Source organism: Mytilus edulis, chromosome 9, assembly GCF_963676685.1.
Source record: "Mytilus edulis chromosome 9, xbMytEdul2.2, whole genome shotgun sequence".
Classification (NCBI taxonomy): domain Eukaryota; kingdom Metazoa; phylum Mollusca; class Bivalvia; order Mytilida; family Mytilidae; genus Mytilus; species Mytilus edulis.
Genome location: NC_092352.1, coordinates 55,080,293 through 55,098,182, shown reverse-complemented (window position 1 = coordinate 55,098,182; position 17,890 = coordinate 55,080,293). Strand labels below are relative to the sequence as shown.

At 32.6% G+C, this 17,890-nt stretch overlaps 1 protein-coding gene across 2 annotated transcripts in view; it reads left to right on the top strand.

Annotated features, from left to right (window-relative positions):
• Positions 1 to 17,890, top strand: part of LOC139489780 (protein NDNF-like) — a 66,372-nt gene that overhangs the window by 9,235 nt on the left and 39,247 nt on the right. Inside the window, exon 1 of one of the 2 annotated variants that reach the window (XM_071276600.1) lies at positions 14,742 to 15,106. The exons of the other annotated variant lie outside the window; for it this stretch is intronic. The gene's annotated coding sequence lies outside the window, so the exon portion shown is untranslated. Of the gene's footprint in view, positions 1 to 14,741; positions 15,107 to 17,890 lie in introns of those variants that run through there. 2 annotated transcript variants of the gene reach the window in all.

Here is a 17,890-nt window from a genome sequence, read left to right as displayed (position 1 = left end):
ACAGCCTCAACTGGCTCGGTGCCGTTGTAAGTGGACTATCGCACCTTTTTGCTGCCATCCAGCAAATGCTACGCTTATGTAATACAGTGAAGAATGTTAATTTCGACTGTTCTATCAAATCCTTGTTGATTTCGTTTACCCTTGTATTTGGATTTTCAAACTCCTTGTCTCGAGAGTTTACCTGAAGAAAATAATTCTAGAAATAGTGCATTGGTATAGTTATAGTAGGTTTTATTACAATTAATACAACTGCTGCCAAGCAATGCATACACATTAACCCTCTTATTTCAAGATGGGGATATATGCTATCTATTATATGTCGACAATAGTGATAAAAGGAGTAATGAAAACAAATAATTTGAAATGAAAGTCAGGAACGTAATATCAAAACAAAGATTAACGTAAAACATAAATAGAAGTTTGAAGTATGACTTTAATATCCTTTTCAAATATAAATATGATTTTAGAAGCTCTGATAACATTTTGAATTAATGGAATGACAAAGATGATTTGGGTGAAATTGCGTCAATTTTCAATTAAATTCCAATAAAACTTTAAAAAGTTAAAACCCAATAAATCTTCCAAAATTTCAAGAATGTCTTATTTAATCCCGTGTAGGAAGGTACAACAAAACTTTCGCCTTGATTGAAGTTCGCTAAAGTCTAATATAGCTACCCCATAGGAAGGATTTACTAACAATTTGTACTCGAGAACTGTGAACTTTACGTATCTCTTATTTTAACAATTGTTGATTTCGCTGACTTCTTTAGAGAACGTCTCGTTTTGTAATAAATCACCTTTGCCGGATAGTTCAACGTTCGGGCCTAATCCAAAAATACACAAGTTATTACATAGGCTTCCTACTTTTAAGTAGTTTAACTCGACATACACAGAGCAACCCAGCATGTCCGAATGAAGATGGGACTTACCTGGCTTATCGGATGACCCCCTGGAAGGATTCTTTGTCTACCAAATTACCGACAGTCCTAAGTGATTTGTTTGAAATTATATGGTAAACATACTTTTATGTCAAATAACTGCAATAAAACTTTGTTATATTAACACAGATTATTAGTAAATACTCTTGTTATCATCGCACAAAGTTACACCAAGTTGTAAATTATACGGGAAAACTATTTCATATTTTTATTTTCTCTCTTGAATTCCTTTTAACAAGTTTACCTACATGTATTAAACGAGGAAATATCTTAACTCGTCATAAAAGATAAGTCAATGTATTTGACACTTGTGTCATTATGACTAGTGATTTTTCCAATTTCAGATATCATTTCTTCAAATATTTTGCACTTAACATATTTGAGATAGTCCCGCTGTGATATATCATTTATCGTAGGTATTTCATGTTCCCATTTCCATTTACATACATGATAAATGCAATTTCAATAACATTTTACAGTTTTACATTTAACTTTATATATGAAGCAATTGTAGCTTAATCCAATATATTCCGTTTGAAATTGAAGAATCAAGGGCCTCGGTGTCCGAATGATCTCTTAGTAGTTCACGTACTGTATTACATCACTCGAGCCCAGTACGTGGTAAGCACGCTCATATCCAATCTTTATTGACTGATTGTCAGTTTTCCTGTCGGAGGTTCGTCGTTATCTTTGGGTCCTCCACCAATAAAAAATGACCGCTATGAAATAGCAAATAGTGCTGTAAAAGTGGCGTTAAAACACAGAAATTCAACTAATCGGAGGCTGAAAACAATGCCGTGCTTTCTAGGTGTCAAATAAACTTAAATCTTAATCATGGCATGATAGTTCCTTCATATAAACAACAATCCTCTATATTTTAATCCTTATTTGGCAAACGTACACATATAATGCTGATTTACCTGTTGATCTGTAATGCAACACTTGATATGTTATTGGTACATGTCAAAAGAAGACTGTTTACATATTGATGTCTTTTTGGTTGAGTATGTTGATGAATTGCTTCTCCTCTGACATACTCCATATCTCTTTCTTTTGATTATAGGACGTTGATTATGGGCATCAATCTGTAAAGCTGTCGTTCATATTTGCTTAATTTCTTTAAATTTGAAGTAACAGGAGTTTGCCCATTTCCTATTCCCGTGAATTTTTTGAAACATACAAGTCAAATCAAACAATAATAACCGGATGGGATCGCATGAACTCCTAGCGAAGCTAGACAGAGTACGAAAACGTTTTCCAGTTTTCTATGCGTACATCTCCCGCTATGAAAACACCCTCATTAAAATATATTGCAATAGTGACATCTCTGGTAAAGATCTATGACCATCAAAATAGAGTCATTTTCATAACTGCGTGGACAACCGCAATACTTATGTTGGTAATAATACTGAATCATTTACCTTTAACTTGTTTGTCATCGGCTATCGATAACAGTGTTTTTACGCTCACCTAGTCTGTTTGTCGGAGTGGGGATTTAAATAGAATAAAAGAGTAAACTACATGCAGGTGCACGAGAAGAATAAGAAGATAGTTTATGTATTCAACATTTTAATCAACACACAAGGTTTAGTCCTCTGCTATTTATTCGTATTATTTGATTTAGGCGTTTAGAAACTTTGGCGACCCACATTTAAAATGTCTATAACACGTACGATATGACAATGGGTGTTACAGACACACGTTCACTAATTCTGAACCAGTCAATTGATAACCTGAGCGCGTAAAGAAATAGTCTTGTCCACGCTGTTATGAAAATGATTCTGTAACGATTTTGAGATGAGACATCATTGAAATTTATTCGAATAACCATGACTATTCAACGATTATTTTGTTTTAAGACAATTTTATAATTTTGTCAGATTTATTCTTAAAACTTCAAGATGTGCTGTTAAATTGCACCAGGTATGCACTTTATGTTAGAAATGTTTATTTCAAAACAGGTGGACACGATGCTAGTTTTAACAGCTTTAATTAATATTGTGTTAAACATGCATCTCCCTTATTGAAAAGTTGCTAAATTTAGATCGAATCAGGGCTGCTGCACGCATGAATAACAAGAGGTGATCTAATTGTGCAAGTGTTGTTTTAATATTCGTGCTGCAAATGCCAAACACAACATAACGGTTTCTGTATAGTACATGAGCATACATGCAAGTTTTAACACTTTTGTGAGAATTTGAAAATGCTTTAGAAAAACCAACATTCATTATTCAGAAGTTGGATTAAAATAATGTATTGTCATTTCAACCGAAAGTACAAATAAAAAATGGTTTGAATCCATGTGCTCAGAAGAAACTAGGTCGTATTTGAGAAAAAGTAAAGCATGCTTTTGTCGCGTACACATTAATTGCTTTTTCAAACCTGTTTGTTTATTTCTATAACCTATCAATAATTAATAGATGTTAAGAAACGCCATTGTCAACAAGAAGAATAAGACAAAAAGACAACAATACCCAAACACTACACAGGAAACTAAAGATTGTGCAACACGAATCTTACCAAAATTGAGTATAAGTTAAAAGATCAAAATGTTTGGCAAATGCTATGCTTTCTTTGTTAAAAGGTAAAAAACACCTTCTCAAATGTATCAGTGTGTTAACCTTTTTCATTTATATTCAACTTAATGTCCAATAGTCTAATTTTCTGACTTCGCCAGAAACAGTAACTTATCTAAAAAAATAATCCTTTCGGTTCTCAATGCTATTCAAATTCGTAATAGAGTTGGACTTAACACTTTTTTTCATTCGAGCATCATTGATGAGTATTTTATTTGTAGACGAAAATGTCTGGCGCACAAAATTATAAGCCTGGTAACTTTGATGATTTTTTTTAACTCTAATGTTGAATATGCATTATTATTTGCCAACCAATGTTACAACCAAATCTAAAGTTACCTATTCCGTTCCGAAGAAATGTGCTTGTCTGACGCAGTTTTAAGCATCATTGGCTTCCAAATATGCGGCTTTGCGTGTTCCTGATGAAGGTAAATCAAGAACGCTTCGAACGCATGAAATACTATAACGTGTTGTTTTCATATTTTAACGGATTTTGATTCTTCTTCTTTAATTTTATGACAATTAACTAGTATATATCTAATTTACTGCAGTTTTATATTACTGTAAGATATATGAACCTATCCGACGATTTTGAAGTCAAATTTCAGATAAATCCCTATTCGAGATGATACCAAATTCAATAGTCTAGCATAGAATCAAATTTAAATTGACGTGAAAACGGAAATAACTACATTTATTGAATGTCAATTCTTTCGTTTCAAACGCCAACTCCTGCCATAAAAGTACATTACAATTTGACCGTAAAAAAAAAGTTAAACAATATGTTTTGAACTGTTGTGCAACATTTAAAAAAACATCATTTACAAATCTTACGTCACATTCACAAATGACAAAAAATCATACTTAAAAATTGAATGAACGAGCATTATTTGAAATCCAAAATACGCCACGCATTAACATATAAAATGCAGTTCCAGTCTCGAAAATGCTCCCCAATTTGGTTGTTGATTATTAAACTCATCCGTAGTTTTGATTAGTGAAAACCTTTATTCAAATTTGAAGATCTGATGAAAAATGTAAGTGCTGTCCGTGCTACAAGAATGTATTGTGCAGAAAAAAACTGGTCCCCAATTTCACTTATTTTTTATTCATTATCAAACGATCTCATAATTGGTTTTATCGAGTAGAAAGCGCCATTCTAAAAGGGACGGGAAAAAAGTGCCACACACATTGCGACACGAAATAATATCGGTTATCTTTACAAGTACCTCTCCATAATAAAAATGGCCCCTAGTTATGATTTTGTTTTATCATCGAACTCATCTGCTATTAAATTAGTCGAAACCTTCGTCCAAATTAACAGAAATAACACCATTTAATCAATTAAAAAATGAAGGCACAAGGATTTCTAAAAAAATATGTGACGACGAGCTAACAGGTCAAAATGCGCAACATGGTTGCTAGGGGCAATATAGATGATCTAAATTTAAATTAAAAACCATGCACCAGTTAACAAGAAACGGCACAAGTTGCCATGAAAAAGTAAAATACCAAAAATACTGAACTCCGAGGAAAATTCAAAACGGAAAGTCTCGAATTAATCAAATGACAAAATCAAAAGCTCAAACACATCAAACGAATGGACAACAAATGTGTCATATTCCTAACTTGGTACAGGCATTTTCTTATGAAGGTAATGGTGGATTAAAACTGGTTTTATAGCTAGAAAAACCTCTAACTTGTTTGACAGTCGCATCAAGTTCCATTAAATTGACAATGATGTGTGAACAAAACAAACAGATATAATAGCTAAAAATGTCAAAAATAGGGGTTCAGCAGTCAATACCTTAAATACAGTGTTTCCACTGCTCAGCTGGTTCCATCATCAGGTGGATCCCCTCTCCTCGACTGTTTCGGCGCTGTTCACGACAATCTCCAGGGGTGCGCCGACTGAGTTGATCAGACTCCGCCAGGAACCAGCTAGCTCTTCCACTGCTCTTCTCTCTTCCTCCATACCAAACCAGAAGCTTCCTCCGCCTGTCTCCCAACTTTTCCAACCAAGCTTCTTCTTACTGGCCATATGAACCTCAAGGCTCTCCAAAATGTTTGAGAAACAAAGCCTCTACAGCCTACCTTCACTGGAAAATACCATGTCCTCCAATTCTTCTCGTTGATGTGTGTTACCAATTTCACAATGTCTGGTCGGAGGGTTGTCGTTGAAATCTCTCTTAGGAAGGTGGTCTTTCCCCCAACGTCAGCTTGTATCTTCCAGTCTGATGTTGCTAGAATACCACAGGCTTTGCTGGATGTTTTTCTTGATGACTCTGCACCTCCTTTGATGAAGTTATGAACTTTGGCCCCTTCTCAGTCTTAATCTCCTTACTCCTCTGTGTGTCCAAGACTGCTGCTATTTCCCGAATGACTTGGTCATGGTGCCATTTGTATCTACCATCCTTCAGAGCTGTCCTGCAAGACGACAAAACATGTTCTAGGTTTGCTGGCTTACCGCACAACTTACAACTAGAGTCTTCAATCAGTTTCCACATCGTAAGGTTTGTGGGTGTATGTATCACGTTGTATACTGATCTTAGTAAGAAGCGTATCTTCTGGCCGTCCATTCTCCACATCTCATGCCAACAGATCTTTCTTGGTCTTGCCATTTCATAAATTGTGTTATAATCTTAATCATAAAAAAACCAAACATATATGAAAAAAGAAGCAAAAAAAAGGCATATAGACAAAGCACATTAGCAAACATGAAAGAAAAAAAAAGAATACCAAACTTTTTAAATAGCACAGTAACATAATGACGGGATGTGTAAGTACAGAGCCACGTCATATGTATCAAAGAAACACAATAAGGCAAATAGACGAAGCACATCACCAAAATAAACCAGACTAAAAAGTAAAAGTAATATGCCTAAAGACAAATAAAAGAATAATATGATAAGCTTAATCCCACTATCTGCATTAACGAACTTGATTTTCACGCTCATTGGGTTTAATAAAAGATCGAAGAATCAACAAACAGGATGTAACTGTCAGTCAAATATGAAAATCGGTAATTCGGTAAAACTCATTATTATGTGTACAGTTCCAGTACAAAAATCAATTCATTTCTTGGAAAAAACGCTGGTACTATCCCTATAAGAGAATTCGGATTTAACACGTAGCGCCGTGATTGGTTTTAACTGACGAATTCCTGAGATTATATTTATATATTTATATACCTTAGTCTACTTTTTGAGAAAACGTGCAGGTAAAAATAATAAAAGCAAACACAGAAGATTTAGTATCACGATTCCCAAATAATTATCCATCTTTGTTGTAACTAGACATTGTTAACAAAGTCATTGAACAATCATAATTATAAGAACGAAAACTCCCGAAGACCAACTATTAAATAAAATAACATTGGAAACCGTATTCGAATTAAATCTAGCCAACAGTCATAATAAAATGCAATTGGACGTAACGGTTTTAGATTTGGAATAATTACAACAATTAAAAAATCTTAATCCTGATTCCATTTAGTTTTCAAGCAGTGTGAAAAGGAATATTTAAAGCAAATTTCAGATGATGTCTTATTTCCCGATAAAATGCAACATCTATGGAGATTTTATTTCTTCCCAGACAGGCGTGACATCGCCACCAAATAATTGATTGTTGGTATTTAGCGCCAATTTCAATACTCATGGCTATATATATATATATGCGGCTAGAACTCATTGGTTGTCCTTCCATGTGAAAACTGGCAATTCTAACCAATTAAGACAAACCACGGGTTCCAACTTATGACCACAGTGTTGACAGGATAGTGATACTGCAGGTGTAATACTAAAAGAACTAAATGAGGCAATCAATATTAAATGAAATCATTACACCAAAAGAAAAGAAAAATCTTCAATAAATATGTAATAACAACACTTCTTCTGCTCAGGCAGTTGAAAACTTCCTAATGTTGGGCATCCATTTGGTTTTGTGGGATGTAGAAATACGCAGTCACGTCCAGTCCGAATTGCATGTTAAATCTGATGCACTGCTATCTGCAAGTTAGAGAACTTTAACAATTTGAATTGGTCTCGGGATAAATTTTACACCCAAGATCCGTTTCTCAAACATTTATACAGGTTTCATAGTTGGTCTGTTACAAAGCATATTTGCTGTCCTTACCAAAATAATGGCAACAGTAGTACTATACCGCTGTTCAAAAGTCATAAATCGATTGAAAGAAACCCAATCCGGGTTACAACACACCCTTTTTTTTCAGTGGACGTCAACATTTTCTGCGCTTCCTTTCAGTCTGCCACTAACTTGCAGATACCAGAACCCAAGATGTTTCAACAAATGTAACATGAAATAGTTGCCACTGGATGTAGAGCAAATAGCAATCAATCCAGCTTTTCGCGCGTTTTATAGAAAATGCGCATTTAAACAGAGTAGCTAATCGGTAAAACTTAATCAAAACTAAAAGTAAGTCGATAAATGTTTTTTTTTTCAATTTTTCCAGTGATGGACATAATTCGAAAGTGGTCTGCTACTTATAGGGGAAAACATTACAGTCCCTTTATTTCTTGATATAGAACAATTACCATTACTGACCTATTTCTTCTAATGAAAAGTAATATCCAAGAATATTTCTTTCCATTCGGAAATGATATTATAAGGGAACTTGCATTGCGGGAAAAACACCTTGTCCGTATCCGTTTGCAGTTCATACGCTTCCCGAACTTTTTTTCTCTTGTTTTGTATAACAAACTTTGAACATCGATAACCTATATATAGCTATTATTACCTCTTATTTACCGATGCACTTTTTTCTAAAGTTGTTACATTGATGAATACTTCAGAGATCAAAGTTGACGGATAATTACCCACTATCATAGAATAATTCCGAGAGAAAAAATAGGCGACAAATGTCTGCGTCTTTTAAGTTTTTGTTATTTTAAACTCGATTAAGAAGACTTTGTCATTAAGGAGAAATGTTCTTTTTTCAGAAGTGTTTTAAGTCTTTTGATGTTGATTTGCTAAATCATTTTGATACCATTTATAGCATCTGATGTGTTACGTAAATTCTAATAATGTTTAAATTGTTGGAAATCGGGTAGGATAGGTTTGACTTCCGGGTGACTTCAATCTTTACTTTGAAGGTTTGTCCAATTGCTATTAAATTCACGTTTTCTTCATTGTCTCATTACAATGTGGAATGTATCCATATAAATCGCATTGAATTATTAGATTATTAATTAGTTTTAATTTGATTTTTGTATACATAAACATTAAGTCAATATCGGAGATTCTTTCATTTAACATTATTCCATTCATTCATTAAACAGGGTCGAATTCATTGATGAAAGCATTAGTGTTGACGTCATTTCGGTCACGAACATTTTGTCGGCTCCTTGATGGTTGTATTGCTAAAAATATTATTTTAATGCATTTGTAAATTAATTGATTGGCGTTTCTTCTTACAGAGCCAATGTTTTGATTTTTTTTTAACTATTCATGTATCATCCGCTTTCATTTTTAAACATTCCGTCATCCCATTCCTCAGTTTTCATCGGATATACGAGTACGCGAGGGAGTAAAACTAACAATGACGCAAAAAAATTGGAAACGTCATCTAATGAATTCCATGAATGGCAGTGTTTGAATTGTGTAATGTTTGGCTTTGCTGTTGTCGTTGCTAATATCCATAACAGAGTAAACAACATGATAATCGGATTAAAATAGATATTATGTCCATTATGAGAAAACATGCAATATTGACTAACTTTAGGGCTAGTCTAGTATTTAATTGTGCATTAAGAACCATTATATTAGGTTTAATCAGTACCGTCGCCCAATTCCAAGAAAATTCTGTATGACAAATTGTTTATTCCGTTTAATATTATTACTTGACCTTTAAGCAGAAACAGCAAATACACCTAAAGCAGTTAATATCATATGGTATTATCACAAAAGTGGGCTGTGAAAGTAACATGATCGCGATGGTTCGATACAAAATGGTTCTATCTGAAGCAAAATGGCGTCTTTTCGTTATTGTTTAATTCATTAGAAAAGATAACGACACCAATTTACACCAGGCAGTTTATACTGATGAAGGATATTTGTTATCGGAAATGTCTATTGAATTTTGTATTTGATATTTGATTTTTACTTAATTTTGGTGATGTTCTGCACTTTTGAGACGAATATATGAAATTGAGAATGGAAATGGGTCATATGTCAAATCGACAACAGAAGAAAACAGCCCAGTGGGTCTTCAACACAGGAATAAAATCCCGCACTCGAGTCAGGCGTCAGCTGGTCCCTAAACAAACATATGTACTAGTTAAGTGAAGTCCAATCAATTTGGAACTTAGTACACATGTTCCCTATGATATGATCTTTCTAATTGTAATGTCAAATTAGAGTTTATACCCCTATTTCACGGTCCAGTGAACATAAAAAAATTATAGTGCGAGTGTAGCATCCGTGTACTATGGACACCTCTTGTTTATCATAAATTACATTGTCACCATGTCTTGGGGTTGAAACCTTTTTTTTTTCTTTACAATCAATGCATTTGAATGGGAGCATATATTTGGAACCCCCTTTTTTAAATGGCTGGATCCGCCCCTGGAATCTGTCCCGTTCTTCCTATTGTGCATTATTTTATTGAAAGTTCTGTTCAATCACCGGAACTGTTTTTTAGTTTAGTCATTGAGGTTGTGGTCTGCCTGTCTGAAGTGTTGATCCGCTCAGATGTATAAAAACAGAGGCAAAGTCTCCTTTGCGATATGACTCTTAAATATTCATTTAGAAATTTTTGGGAAACTGGTTTGACCTCAGATAGATTTGCCTTTTATTTTATGCCTTTCCTGTTCATATAGTGTACTTCAAATGTTTTTGGTTCTTTTACATCATTGGCTGTCAAATATTCGCTCTAACCCCACATAGTAGTAATAGGTCACTAGCACACTATAGTCGACGTTGGCCTAAATTGTTAGTTACACATTCGCTGTATAAGTTTGTACTGACAGTCCATTTTCAATATCAGAAGTAAAGAACTGTATAAAAAATGAAATCAGGGAAAAGCGCTGGACCTGACTAATATCTAATGAAATTATAAAATGTAGTAGCATTGTAACAGTTACAGCCATAGTTAAACTTTTTAATCTTATTTTATCATCTGGTGTTTACCCTACCAGCTGGAGGAAAGCTTTTATTGTTTTAATCCATAAGTCAGGAGATAAAGAAGACATATGTAACTATAGAGGTATTTCTATTTTAAACTGTCTAGCAAAATTATATAGCTCTATTTTAAATAAAAGACTAATAAAACATTATGAAAATAAGTTCTCCAGTCATCAATTTGGATTCCGTTCAAACCATAGAACGTCTGATAGCATATTTATTTTAAAAACTCTTGTCACCAAATACTTGAAAAAAAAATAAGACAAAGCTGTTTGCTTGTTTTGTAGATTTGCGTGGTGCTTTTGACTCTGTTTGGCAAAATGACCTGTTGTATAAATTGACAAATGATGGTGTTGGTGTAAAATTTTATACTACTTTGAAAAAATATGTATAGCTTATCCCAGTCTGCACTGAAGATTGGTAATGAACACTCTTTGTTTTTTCCAATTATTAGAGGTGTAAGACAAGGGGACAGTTTAAGTCCTACTTTGTTTAATTACTATATTAATGATTTACATTCAAATTTTGATGAAACTTGTAACCCTTCAGTTCTTGACACTTCAAGCATCCAAACTCTCAGTTACGCAGATGATTTAGTGTTACTGTCGGAGACACAGCAGGGCCTTCAAAATGCGTTAGACAAACTAAATAAATATTGTATTAAATGGCAGTTGAGTGTAAATACAAACGAGACTAAAATTCTAGTTTTTCAGAATATTTATAAACAAGAAAATATATGTCCAATTTCAATTTTGTCCCCACTAATTTTTCATGTAAAATATTTGATACTCTTGTAAGACCTATTTTGACATACAACTCTGAAATTTGGTTTATGGATAATTTTCAGTCAACTTTTAGGGCATCTAATAGAGCTGCTGTAAATAATACTTTTTTTGTGACACTCTTGCATTAGCAGAAAAATATCCTTTTTAGAAGGTTCATTCCAAATTTTGTAAAGCAGTATTAGGATTGAAAAAGACAGCCACTAACATAGGTGCTTAGATCAGAGCTAGGTAGATTTACTTTAGACTCTTATAGAAAAACTCAAACAAAACAAAAAACAAAATGTATTTTTATAGAATAAATTGTAATGAAATCCCCTGGTTAAAGAATCTCTACAAACAAACATAAATTTACATTCCGCAGGAATTTATTCTTGGTACTCACTTGCAGATAAAAAAATTAAAGATATGAAAATAAACCAGAAAATTACTCTAAAATTAATGTACCTTTTAAACAATCAAAAAATGTGTTAAAATGTAATATTAAAAAATGTGTTTCAGAGGAATATGAAAAAAATACTTTAAATAAACTTTCAAAATTGGATTCCTCATCCAAACTTTGTCTTTATGGGAAATTAAAAACTAATTGTCGGTCTGAGGAATATTTAAATTGCAATAATTTTATACATAGGCAGTTACTCTCAAAATTTAGACTAAGTGATCATTCACTAGGCATTGAATTGGGAAGGTACAGAAACATTCCAAGAGCACAAAGATTATGTAAAAAATGTGGAGTCCTAGATGACGAATTTCATTTCTTGTTGTATTGTGACATTAACATATCATTGCGTTCTAATTTTTTTGCTTATCTAAAAGACTATGTACCATTATTTCAACATCTTGATGCATTTAATAAACTAAAACACATTTCAAACCCCATCCCTGAACTTGTTTGTCATATTGAAGTCTTCATTAAGCATTCTTTAGAACTGAGGGGGTCAGACCCATGTCAGACAAGCTCATGATTGTGTTTTATACATCAATTTATAATTTGAACTCTTAAAATATGTTCTATTGTATTATATTGTATTTCATTGTATTGTATTGCATTGTATTTAAAATGTATAATTGTTTGTTTGTATTGCTTGACCCTTATATGGGTGTAATTTTGCAATAAAGATGTGAATGGGGAATAAACCAAAGAGACAACAACCCGACCAGATGTATGGACCAAAACGTGTTTTTATATAGGAAAGAAATCAAATGGGGTTTTCCATTTGTATAAACTAACTTTGTTTAGTTGAAGAAGTACAGTATGTGTATTATCTATGTGTATTGTTCATCGTCATCTTTGATCTTTTGTTTTCCTTTGATGTATATGTACACAGAGAATTCCAAGACTAGCGCTGGTTCCGGGATTTCGTGTTAACTTATGGTATTTAATTGTTCCAAATATGACACGATTACAAATAAATACAATTGATTGTAATTTAATGTTCTTAAAAGATAGCCAATATTGTCTAAGTATTAAAGCGATATTTATTTGACCGACAAACTAATTAATCTCTATTATAAAAGTCTCACTCAAGAGACTGTGTCTGATAAAATGCACTTAAATGAGGTCAAATGAAAGTCCAACTAGTTCGCAACACAATATTGAGTATTAAGACCAGACAAAAACAAATAGTGTAAAAGTAAAGTAAAGAATGCCGTAAAATTTCATCCGGAATGTTATCATATTAGGAAATTAGAAATATTGATTTTCTACGAACTGTTGTCACTGATTCCGTTTTATCTGTACCAAAACACCCGTTTTCAAAACGACAAAATGGTAATGTACAACCTCAACCTCTCTATAACATCTTTTTTTGTTAGATAAGTTCTTTACAACAACATGTAAAAAAGCCATGTCATTGTATAGTTGCATATCCAGTCCAGTCCAAATTGCCAGTTCTGCGCCAACTTTACAGAACTTTAAGATTCGTTATAATAATAATTTTTAAAATATTTGTCATCCTCAACATTAGGCAGACCATCTCTTTAATAAAGTGTTTGAGCCATATTTGTGTTGCAGTCTCAATGAATAAGAAATGACGAACCTTTGGGTAACAATTAGTACTGCTTTTTAACGTGTTACATCATAGGCGGATCCAGCCCACCCCCATCTTTTGAGGTGATCTGTTTCGGTTCCTATCCAACCTTCTCTTAGTTTGTATTTTAACGGTCTATCCAATTTGTAAAGCTTCAATCAACTGTATTTTTAATTTGATTTAGACCTGAAAATGGATGAAATATGTATCACTGGACCTGAAGCATATCATAATCAATTTAACTTTACCTGAGAAATTTAAATTAGAAGAACAGGTTTCAGAAAATTCGTATGATTTTCTTATATAAAATTTCTAATTATTTCGCTCATAGTTAAACTAATTGTGCAGCTTACATGTATGGTTTATATGTTTTGGCTTTTTTTATATTTCTCCTGGTTATTTGGCTCATCATACACTTTATACACTTTGTCCGGAATCTATCCTTACATTGTTAAATCTGAAAAACAATTATTACCCTAACGCCAACTGCGCTCTATGCATTTGAGTTACCCTGCAACAAGGTTATCTTTATAATTATATTTTTAAAATATATGTGTTATAACAGTCTCAGTTAAAAATCTTATAAAGATATTCTCTTTTCTCCCTCTGGATAAAAAGGGGGAAATCCTCCAACTTCAAAATATCCGGGTGAGAGATCCCAAAAGAACTGTCATGTAATTGTGTATAGCCTTAGTAGTATTCCGATCTACGGAAATCATTACAATTGCATATTCATACAAGATACAATGATATGCATTACAAATTGGCAAATCATTGTTTATTATTTGTACTACAGGTTTAATTGACCTAAAACAAGGGCATAGTATTAGCACTGTTCATATTTTTCACAAGTACAAATTTTAGATTATACCAGGGCTGCTATTTTAAAACATTTAAAAAAAACTGTGACCGGCTTCAAAATGAGGGCACAGTTTCATCGCAGTTATAATTTTGTCTAGTACACTTTAATAGTATTAGAAAACAAAAGAAATTATGATTTTGTTGGACCATATTTTGAAGGATATTGTTTTTAAATGGGACATAGTATACAAATATAAATACACGTGGTTCAAACGAAAATATGGATATATATACAATGTACACTATATAAATAAGTGTTGGTATTTCATGTATTATTTTATTGGTAATATAATACATTCAATCATACGATAAAATGAGTTTCATCTGTTTTGATTTTAAATCGAAGCTGTGACAGACAGCTATAAAATACGTTGTATGTTATTTGATTACTAATAATAAATCTTTTGTCATAATAATTGACTAATTGTTATATCTGTAAACAAGGTTAAAAGGCAAAAATCATTTGTCGAACGGCGAACCGGCGCTTATATTACAGAGATAACATAACGCCTCTTTATAGTAACAGCTATTTATAGAGACTTGGGAATATACCTAATAATCTATTTTGTCGTAGTAGTTGAACATACTGTGTGAGTGGGTCTGGAGTGAGAAGCCACACCTGACCTCCCTCGTAGTAGGAAGCTCTTGTTAACATATGACTGGATTAATTAAACTTAATTATGTGGTTAGATCAGTTTAAACTTCGGTTTAATATAAGTATTAAATCAGTGATGGATTACACCGTAGGATTTATAGATGCCCGTCTAATCAGCTGATGTGTAAGTCGCTATTTTAAAATATTTTCTCATATACACGATCTTTTTTAATATTGTTTTTTTAATTTCATATCTATTGTGTTTCCGGAATGCATATTTACGTCTGATTTATTGAGCAATAATAGTTCATTTAAATATTTCATTTTGATACTTTTATTTTTCACATTTCGTAGTAAGTAAAAAATTCAAAACAAATAATTTCAGATATTTTTATAGATTTTTCGCTTATCAGTTACTTTCACTTGTTTTCATTATTATCAAAAGTTCAATCATTTGTTTTATCTATTTATGTTTTGATGTTTATATTCATGCGGTGATAGTAAATTAGATAGTTTTATTGAAACTAATAAAATAACATTGTTTGACAATGATAAGTGGTATATTTCGTAATATGATTGAAGTACAATAATACTAAATTTTGGAATATGATTATGATTTCAATTCGAGCACGAATCGTGTTCCTGGTATGATCCAGTGCGACAAGCTCTAGACAAAATACTGAGGATAAATAAATAATGAATGAATGTATACGGACGGAATGCTTTGCTTTATATTGAAGTGATATGCAAGTTTGTCGTGCTCAGCACTACCCCTCTCGTCATTCAAAGTATCAGATGATAGGAAGTAAGTCTCTGACAGATCTGAAAAGAGCTCAAATGTTTTAACTCAACCCTGTCAATATTCTGGTCAAATATAAAGTCATTCTGGCCAGTAGTATCTGAGAAAAGTGTGATGGACATATTAGTTTTATAACTGACGAAAGGAAAACACAATAGCAGGAGTAAAACTAAAGACTTCTCTACAGAATTGGTGCCTGTGACATGGATTTTATCCCTTCTTTTACTTACTAACTGAAACGTATACATCATTATTAATGAACCATTGGTATTTAATTATAATGGGGTTCGTGTATTCAATGTCTTTGATTGTACGTATTTATAGAGATCTAGTGCAATAAGAGTAATACTGTCGAACGAGAAGGTAACGAGACCACTTAAGTGACAAATATATGTCTTTTCCCTAAACTTTGCTACATTTGTGGTTTGCTGCAATCGTGCAGTAGTTTAGTAGTTTGTCGGTGTTTACATATCCAAAAAGACACGATCCCTATAACTGTAATAGCAATCAATATAATAACCAAAAATACTATAAGTTACCCTTGATAAATGATTAAATGGTTGATTTAAAAAAAAATCTTATTTATTCAGACTTTGTTTTTGTAATTATCATATAATATTTGTTTTTTTTAGTTAAAGTTGATTCGTTTTGTCTTTTTGTTGTTAAGTACAGGGAATTCGTTATGAATGATACTACAATCTTAAAAAATCCCACATTTTACATATTTTGAAGGAGGATATTTGGGGGGGGGGTTAATCATTGGAATAAAATGATACAAATGTTCCTGTTATCTAGGTATTGAAATGTATCATTAAATGAGCAATGTCATCAACTTATATTCTTTTAATAGAAAAAATTCGTGACTTTGATATACAAATACTATTTGGCACTGAAATTTCTAGTTATCCATCATTCAGTACACACATATCCAATAACTTGTAGACAGGAGTTCAGAAACAAGATTCGTTCGTCCCTGTCAAAGGAACCACGGACTAGTTCCTAACTGAGGACATGTATTATAAAATTTTGCGAATATTGCAGTGGTCCATGGGTTTGCGCTAAAGGATTGTACTATCAAATTTTAGGACGTCCCTGCGTTGATTTTTAGAGAAATCAACGAAAAGGAGATTAAAAACGTGTATCCAATTCCAGTAAAAGTTGTCTTTACCTAACAGGCATAAAGATGTTTAATCACAGTTGATGTAATTGAGCACTCATATTCAAGTATACACTCTCGAGACGTGTCGGTCTCTGGTAATATGAAATTAAATGCATATAGAATTGCATGCATATAAAATATGCACGATATGCACTTTTTTTTACTGACGTTACACGTATAGAACATGCTTTTCCTTATTTGTTAATGTTCATAAAAAACTTTGTTAAAGAGGGGAATCCGAGAAAATTCACGTTTTCACAAGTATATCGAAAAGTTGAATTTGAAACAAACAAAATAATTTAATCTATTATTCTGCTTACATTCAAATACCAATTAGTATTTTAACTACTTGTTCAGTAATACGAGGAATCCTTAAGACGGAAACATTCTTCATACAACAATACAAATAAGGCATGCAGAATATTTAATCAAAAATGCTATAGAATGACATAGTGTAATGTTATCCAAACTCCATTAAATCGTGGGTTTCTCCGTTCAAAATTGAAAGCAATTAGCTAAACTTTACTACGTATATACCTCGATGAAAAAGGAAACCAAAAATGAAATATTGTATTTCGTACCTAAAAGTATTGCTCGGAGTACTATTTCATAGTTAAGTAAGGGCTAAAACAAGAAATACTACCCTTATGAAATTTTACCTTTCATATCTTAATAGTTTGTATAGGGATATATACAGTGACACCACTCCGATTGGATTACATCTCGGCATTTAACAGAGGTATGCACCTCTGGTATAAAATTCGGGTAGGAATTTAAGTAATTTATCGATTATGTGAAAAGTAAATATTATATGACACAAGAATATGCACTTTGAAGTAATAAATTTAAAAACAATATCATGCAAGAGTTTTTAAATATTTTGCCACAATGCAATCTAGTCGAGTATGACTTATCTTAAACGTAACATGTTGTCCAATTGCATTGATTAATTAAGATCAAGATTAGATTATCTTGTTGTGCAGACGTCTAAAAAAATGTGCAGTTGGATC